This window comes from Triticum urartu, chromosome 6A (genome assembly GCF_056163025.1).
Source record: "Triticum urartu cultivar PI428250 chromosome 6A, HENAU_Tu73, whole genome shotgun sequence".
Classification (NCBI taxonomy): domain Eukaryota; kingdom Viridiplantae; phylum Streptophyta; class Magnoliopsida; order Poales; family Poaceae; genus Triticum; species Triticum urartu.
The window spans coordinates 132929448-132938606 of NC_141878.1; positions in this window are offsets into that span (position 1 = coordinate 132929448).

A 9159-nucleotide genomic window follows, 5' to 3' on the forward strand; every position below is an offset into this window, starting at 1 on the left:
TGCCATCTGGAATGCAACAAAAAACTAAGCTACTGCACTCTAACATAACAACAAAGCACATGGCAGTGATCTACTCAAGATGCTTGACAAAAGATGAACACTGAGCTACGGCTAAATCACACAATAGCAGGTTCAAACAAGCATGGCAAAAGGGCAAAAGATAATAGCACCACAGACTTACTGAAAATAACAACATGCCAGGAATTAACATCAGGAAGCAATGTTTAGAGCAAGATAACAGCATACTACAGGATCAGATCATAGCAATACAAGGCATGGCATGAATCTACTCAAAGCATATAACAAAAGTCCCTAACTGACCATAAGCCAAAAAGGATCAGAAGATATGATGGCACCCATGTAAACACAGCAAGTTTCGTTAACAGATTCAGACTTAGCAGAAAACAGGACATGGCAAAAACAGAGTTACGACGGCATGTTTGCGAGCTCGATGCACTCAACACAAGGCATTGCATGACAAACTAAGCATACTCCCAGCAAGAATACATGATCAAGAAGCTAACCATGGCAAGAACAAACTCATAGCATGCATGGATCAACTACAACAACCTTGGCAAAATTGATTAACACGTAAACAATCTGCCAGGAACATTTTATAGCAAACGTAGAGCAAGATTGAGTCATGCCAGGGCTCTCCATAATTGCAAACAAAGACATGGATGGATAGAGCATAACAATATCTCAAAATCATCCTTACTGAACATGCTCAAAAGAGGCATGGATCACTCTGTAGCAACATGAATACATGGCATAAAAATAACATCAGGGAAATGACTTAAAAGAATTATAAGTCCTGAAATCAGCAACATCACGAGAGCTACTTTGCATGCTTATGCTAGTCACCACATTGATCACAAAAATACATGGCATACACTCCTGTAAAGATGGCATGGCATAGCTCAAAACACATGCAGAGCTCATGCCCATATGCGGCACACAATAATCATGGCAAAAATGACAAATGCTCATAATCTGATAAAAATCAGGAACTAACATTATGAAGCACTCTTGCAACAGTTATTAGGGAATCAAGATGGACTCAAACAAGCATGATGCAATGGGACGAAATGAAGAGGACATCATGATGAACAATTTGACATAACACACGCGCGAAACGGAGCTACAGATGAGAAATTATGATGCGATGAACAGGGGCATAAATTATATGGATCTGGGGACTCAGAGAAAAAAACATGGGCGCAGGATAGGTAAAGTGCGCACGAGAGGGGTTTAGAGGGATGGCTCACCATGGGCCTGGCCCAGAATGGAGAGGAGGGAGCTAGGCTGGCTGGAGATGGGCCGGCCCACACGGACGCTGCAGGGGAGGCGGTTGGCGCGTGTCGTCCTCCTCCCGACTGGGGACGAGGCCGGCGGCGCTAGGGCTCTGACGAGCGGGACGAAAGCGAGGCAGCGCGGGCGGCCAGATCCACCGGATCCGGTGGAGAACGGGGCGGGACCACCGTTCCCGGCATCGGTGACGGCCGCCGGCGTCGATCGGAGCTTAACGGGCGGCGATGGAGGATCCTGCGGGGAGGGAAGAGAGAGAGAGAGAGAGAGAGCAAGGTGAGAGATGTCGGACAGAGGAGGAAGAAGGAGATGGGGACAGGCGCGGTGGTCGGCGACCTGCTGCGGCAAGCGTGCATCGAGGCGGCGGCGTGCTCCGGTGGTGTCGAGGCGGTGGTGGACGACGAACGTCGGCGAGTCGGCAGGGTGCTCCGGCGAAGTCCGGCAAAGGGCGCGGCGGCGGCGGCGCACAGATCCGGTGACGCAGGCTCGCGCGAGTGCGGCCCAGGGCCCCGATGGACTTCGGCGGGCTTGCCCCGGGCCTGGGCGGGCCGCAGAGGAGAGAGAACGCCGACGGTGGTGATGTGGCGGCGGCGGATTTGTCGGGGACGGCGGCGCGGACATGTCCGGCGCGGGGATTTTTGTCCGGCAGCGTGAGAGGAGCGGGGCTAGGGTTTCATCCGCGAAAATTTCGGGGGGAGTCACATATATATATATAGGTAGACGGAGGTAGGAGAGTCCTAACGAGGAGCGGTTTTCGGCCACGCGATCGTGATCGAACGACCGAGAGGATGGAGGAGGTTTGGATGGGTTATTGGGCCACTTTGAAGGGGTGTTGGGCTGCAACACACACGAGGCCTTTACGGTTTCCCGGTTAACCGTTGGAGTATCAAACGAACTCCAAATGGCACGAAACTTGACAGGCGGTCTATCGGTAGTAAACCATGGCCGCTTGGCAAATCTTGGTCCAATTTGAGAGCGTTTAACACCCGCACATGAAAAGAGACAAAAGGGGACGCCGGATGACATAGGAGTGTCGGATTGAGAAACGGACAACGGGGAAAATGCTTGGATGCATGAGACGAACACGTATGCAAATGCGATGCACATGATGACATGATATGAAATGCAAGAAATGCAAACAAATGAGAAGGCAACAACAGCGAATAACTGGAAGACACCTGGCGCAACGTTCTCGGGGCGTTACAGCTGGCCCATCATGGATCGCAAAATCTTGTGGGCCTTTAGTTGGGCCAGCCCATTTAAATTTTATGGGCCACTTTTGGGCCGATCCACGTGTCAACATATCATAGGCGCATCTCGCCCATTGGATGAGTGACACCTGTGCCAACGCGGAGCTGACACGTGTTTCCGTCATCCAATCAGAATTTTACACATGGAAAATCCCCATTGGTCCGGGCTGTTAACGGGTTATCGGATCCAAAACCGGACTCGATAGCTTAACGGTGTTCCGTTACGGTGGATGCCACATGTCGGTCACCCTTTACGAAAGCACTTCTGTGACGCGTGATTTATCGTCATGGAAGTGGACACTTCTGTGATGATAATTTTGGTAATGTCATGGAACACTTCTACGACAGCACAGGTATGACTATCTTGATTCTGTCATAAATTTGTCATGGATGTACATGCATGACAGAAAACGTGACCTACTGTGACAAACACGTATCATCACGGAAGTGTATTTTTTTGTAGTGCAAGTTGATTGTTTCCAGCCGTGTGCGGTGCCCCCCTCCACCATAATCCACCTCGGTCATATCGTAGCGGTGCTTAGGCGAAGCCCTGTTCCGGTAGCATCATCATCACCGTCATCACGCCGTCATGCTGACGAAGCTCTCCCTCGACACTCTACTAGATTGTGAGTTCGTGGGACGTCACCGAGCCAAACGTGTGCAGATCGCGGAGGTGCCGTACTTTTGGTACTAGGACCGGTTGATCGTTAAGACGTACGACTACATCAACCGTGTTGTCATAACGCTTCTGCTTACGGTCTACAAGGGTACATGGACGACACTCTTCCCCTCTCGTTTCTATGCATCACCATGATCTTGCGTGTGCGTAGGAAAATTTTGAAATTACTGCATTCCCCAACAATTCCGTAGCTCCTGTTTTGAGTTACAAATATGAGCAACCGCACCGGTATCAAATACCCAGGAGCTACTACGAGCGCCGGTAAGGTACACATCAATAACATGTATATCACATATACCTTTGGCGTTGCCGGCCTTCTTATCCGCTAAATACTTGGGGCAGTTCTGTTTCTAGTGACCATTTCCCTTGCAATAAAAGCACTGAGTCTCGGGCTTGGTTCCATTATTTGGCTTCTTCCGGACAACTAATTTACCGGGCGCGGCAACTCCCTTGCGATCCTTCTTGAAGTTCTTCCTACCCTTGCCTTTCTTGAAACTAGTGGTTTTATTCACCATCAACACTTGATGTTCCTTTTTGATTTCCACCTTCGCTGATTTCAGCATTGAATATAACTCGGGAATGGACTTCTCCATCCCTTGCATATTGTAGTTCATCACAAATCTCTTGTATCTAGGTGGAAGCGACTGTAGGATCCTATCAATGACCGAGTCATCTGGAAGATTAACTCCCAGCTGAGACAAGCGGTTGTGCAACCCAGACATTTTGAGTATATGCTCACTGACAGAATTGTTTTCCTCCATCTTACAACTGTACAACTTGTCAGAGACTTCATATATCTCGACCCAGGCATGAGCTTGGAAAACCATTTTCATCTCTTGGAACATCTCATATACTCTGTGTTGCTCAAAACGCTTTTGGAGCCCCGATTTTAAGCTGTAAAGCATGCCGCATTGAACCAAGGAGTAATCATCACTACGCAACTGCCAGGCGTTCATAACGTCTTGAGTTGCTGGAAAATAGGTGCGTCACCTAGCGCTGCTTCAAGGACATATGCTTTCTTGGCAGCTATGAGGATGATCCTCAAGTTACGGACCCAATCCGTATAGTTGCTACCATCGTCTTTCAGCTTGGTTTTCTCTAGGAACGCGTTGAAGTTGAGGGCAACATTAGCGTGGGCCATCTGATCTACAAGACATATTGTACATATATTTTAGACTAAGTTCATGATAATTTAGTTCACCTAATCAAATTATTTAATGAACTGCCACTCAGATAGACATCCCTCTAGTCATCTAAGTGATACATGATCCGAATCGACTAGGTCGTGTCCGATCATCACGTGAGATGGACTAGACATCAACGATGAACATCTCCATGTTGATTGCATCTACTATACGACTCATGTTCGACCTTTCGGTCTCTCGTGTTCCGAGGCCATGTCTGTACATGCTAGGCTTGTCAAGTCAACCTAAGTGTTTCGCATGTGTAAATCTGGCTTACACCCGTTGTATGCGAATGTTAGAATCTATCACACCCGATCATCACATGGTGCTTTGAAACAACGAACCTTTGCAATGGTGCACAATTAGGGGGAACACTTTTCTTGAAATTTTAGTGAGGGATCATCTTATTTATGCTACCGTCCTTCTAAGAAAATAAGATGTAAACATGACAAACATCACATGCAAATCATAAAGTGACATGATATGGCCAATATCATCTTGCGCCTTTGATCTCCATCTTCGAGGCACGGCATGATCTCCATCATCGTGTCTTCATGAAGTTGTCTCGCCAACTATTACTTCTACTACTATGGCTAATGGTTAGCAATAAAGTAAAGTAATTACATGGCGTCTTCATTGACACGCAGGTCATACAATAAACTAAGACAACTCCTATGGCTCCTGCCGGTTGTCATACTCATCGACATGCAAGTCATGATTCCTATTACAAGAACTTGATCAATCTCATACATCACATATATCATTCCTCACATCCTTTTGGCCATATCACATCACATAGCATACCCTGCAAAAACAAGTTAGACGTCCTCTAATTGTTGTTGCATGTTTTATGTGGCTTCTAAGGGTTTCTAGCAAGAACGCTTCTTACCTACGCAAAAGCCACAACGATGATATGCCAATTGCTATTTACCCTTCATAAGGACCCTCTTCATCGAATCCAATCCGACTAAAGTGGGAGAGACAGACACCCACTAGCCACCTTATGCATCAAGTGCATGTTACTTGGTGGAACTAGTCTCACGTAAGCATACGTGTAAAGTCAGTCCGGGCCGCTTCATCCCACAATGCTGCTGAATCAAGATAAGACTAGTAACGGTAAGCAAATTGAACAAATCATCACCCACAACTACTTTGTGTTCAACTTGTGCATATAATCTACGCATAGACCTAGCTCATGATGCCACTATTGGGGAACGTAGTAATAATTCAAAATTTTGCTACGTGACACCAAGATCAATCTAGGAGATGCTAGTGATACATCTCCAACATATCTATAATTCTTGATTGTTCCATGCTATTATATTATCTATTTTGGATGTTTAATGGGCTTTAATATACCTTTTTATATTATTTTTGGGACTAACCTATTAACCGAAAGCCCAGTGCAAATTGTTGTTTTTTTTGCCTATTTCAGTGTTTTGCAGAAAAGGAATATCAAACGGAATCCAAACAGCATGAAACCTTCGCGAGGATCTTTTTTTGGAACAAACATGATCCACGAGACTTGGAGTGGACGTCAAGGAAGCAGCGAGGGAGCCACGAGGTAGGAGGGCGCGCCCCAGGAGGTGGGTGCGCCCCCCACCCTCGTGGGCCCCTCACAGCTCCACCGACCTATTTCTTTCGCCTATATATTCTCTTATACCCTAAAACCTTTGGGGAGAGCAACGAAACATCTTTTCCACCGCCGCAACCTTTTGTACCCGTGAGATCCCATCTTGGGGCCTTTTTCGGCGCTCCGCCGGAGGGGGATTCGATCACGGAGGGCTTCTACATCAACACCATAGCCTCTCCGATGATGTGTGAGTAGTTTACCACAGACCTTCGGGTCCATAGTTATTAGCTAGATGGCTTCTTCTCTCTCTTTGGATCTCAATACAAAGTTCTCCTCGATCTTCTTGGAGAGCTATTCGATGTAACTCTTTTTGCGGTGTGTTTTCCGAGATCCGATGAATTGTGGGTTTATGACTTGATTATCTATGAATATTATTTGATTCTTCTCTGAATTCTTATATGCATGATTTGATATCTTTGCAAGTCTCTAAATTATTGGTTTAGTTTGGCCTACTAGATTGATCTTTCTTGCAATGGGAGAAGTGCTTAGCTTTGGGTTCAATCTTGTGGTGCTCGATCCCAGTGACAGAAAGGGAACCGATGCGTATTGTATTGTTGCCATCGAGGATAAAAGGATGGGGTTTATATCATATTGCTTGAGTTTATCCCTCTACATCATGTCATCTTGCCTAAAGTGTTACTCCGTTCTTATGAACTTAATACTCTATATGCATGCTGGATAGCGGTCGATGTGTGGAGTAATAGTAGTAGATGCAGAATTTTTTCAGTTCACTTGTCACGGACGTGATGCCTATATTCATGATCATTGCCTTAGATATCATCATAACTATGCACTTTCCTATCAATTGCTCGGCAGTAATTTGTTCACCCACCATAATACCTGCTATCTTGAGAGAAGCCACTAGTGAAACCTATGGCCCCTGGGTCTACTTTATCATATAAGTTTCCAATCAAAAATTCTAGTTTACTATTTATTTTGCAATCTTTATTTTCCAATTTATACAACAAAAATACCAAAAATATTTATATTTTTATCTTTATCAGATCTCACTTTCGCAAGTGACCGCGAAGGGATTGACAACCCCTTTATCGCGTTGGTTGCGAGGTTCTTGTTTGTTTGTGCAGGTACTAGGCGGCTTGCGTGTAGTCTCCTACTGGATTGATACCTTGGTTCTCAAAAACTGAGGGAAATACTTACGCTACTTTACTGCATCACCCTATCCTCTTCAAGGGAAAACCAACGCATGCTCAAGAGGTAGAAAGAAGGATTTCCGGCGCCGTTGCCGGGGAGATTTGCACCAAGTCAAGTCGAGATTTGATCTCCCATCAACTAGCCATTTCTGGCGCCGTTGCTGGGGAGATTTGCACCAAGTCAAGTCGAGATTTGATCTCCCGTCAACTAGCCATTTCTGGCACCGTTGCCGGGGAGATCTACGCTCAAGTCAAGACATACCAAGTACCCATCACTAACTCTTATCCCTCGCATTACATTATTTTCCATTTGTCTCTCATTTTCCTCTCCCTCACTTGAACTTTGCCCTTTTCTTTCGCCCTGCTTCTTCTGTTCAATCTTGTGTTACCATGTGCCTTCTTTTTGCTTGCATCTTTGCTTGCTAAAAGTTTATGGATCCTCATCCACTTGCTAATCTTTTTAAGAGATCCAATTACGATGAACCTATTGCTAGTGAGTTGAGTGCACTAGACTATCTTTATGAGGTTTTGCTTGAAATCCGTGAATCCAAAAATTGTGATGAAGTACTTTATGAAGAGATTCACGATAGATCTTTGAATGAAAAGCATGATTGCAATGATTTTATTATAAATTCTGTTGATGTAAATTGTGCTAATAATATGCAAAACCCTAAGTTTGGGGATGCTAGTTTTGCTATGTCCTCTACTTGTTGCGATGATCATGATTGGGGTGATTCTTCTTATGATCTTGAAAATTTATTTAAGCCCCATGATGAATATGAGATTGATAATAATGTTTGCAATAATATTGAAAGTGGGTTTGGAAGAGTGTCAACTTTAGATCCCACATATTTGGAGAATGTTCAATCTTATGAAGTTTTTGATAAAAGTGGGTTTGGAGAGGTCATGACTTTAGTTAATGTTAATCCCACTATTTTGGAAGAGTGTCAACTTTGCATACATGTGGATCTTGTTAAGAATATGTTTTGTGATAGCTATATTGTTGAATTTTCTTATGATCCTACATGTAATTATTATGAGAGAGGAAAATATGGTTGTATAAATTTTCATGTTACTAAATTACCTCTCGTTATGTTGAGATTGCTATTGTTTCTTTCCGCTTCCTTGCATATGCTAGTTTTTGCTTGCCTTGATAATTTGTTCGCCTATAAGATGCCTATGCATTGGAAGTATGTTAGACTTAGATGTGTTTGTCACATGTTTTATGATGCTCTATTTGTGCTTCAATTCTTGTCTTTCATGTGAGCATCATTGAAATCTCTATGCCTGGCTAGGGGCGTTAAACGATAGCGCTTGTTAATTTTATTTTTGTTCCTTGCTTTTTGTTCCTGTTTAGTAATAAATAAATCATCTATCCTCTGTTATTATTGTGTTTTTTATGTTTTAATTAGTGTTTGTGCCAAGTAAAGCCTTTAGGATCTTCTTGGATGATTGTTGTTTGATCTTGCTGAAAAAAACTGAAAGTATGCACTCACGAGAATAATTTTCATTTTTAACCAGAGAGCGATAAAATACTGATTCCAAATGTAGTAGATTAATATACAAATTATTTAGGTCATCCTAATTTTTTAGGATTTTTTGAGTAACAGAAGTATTCGAAACCTACAGATTACTACAGACTGTTCTGTTTTTGGCAGATTCTGTTTTTCGTGTGTTGTTTGCTTATTTTGATGAATCTATGGCTAGTATCGGGGGGTATGAACCATAGAGAAGTTGGAATACAGTAGGTTTAACACAAATATAAATAAATAATGAGTTCATTGCAGTACATTAAAGTGGTGGTTTGTTTTCTTATACTAACGGAGCTCATGAGATTTTTTGTTCAAGTTTTGTGTTGTGAAGTTTTCAAGTTTTTGGGTAAAGATTTGATGGATTTTGGAATAAGGCGTGGCAAGATTCTAAGCTTGGGGATGCCCAAGGCACCCCAAGGTAA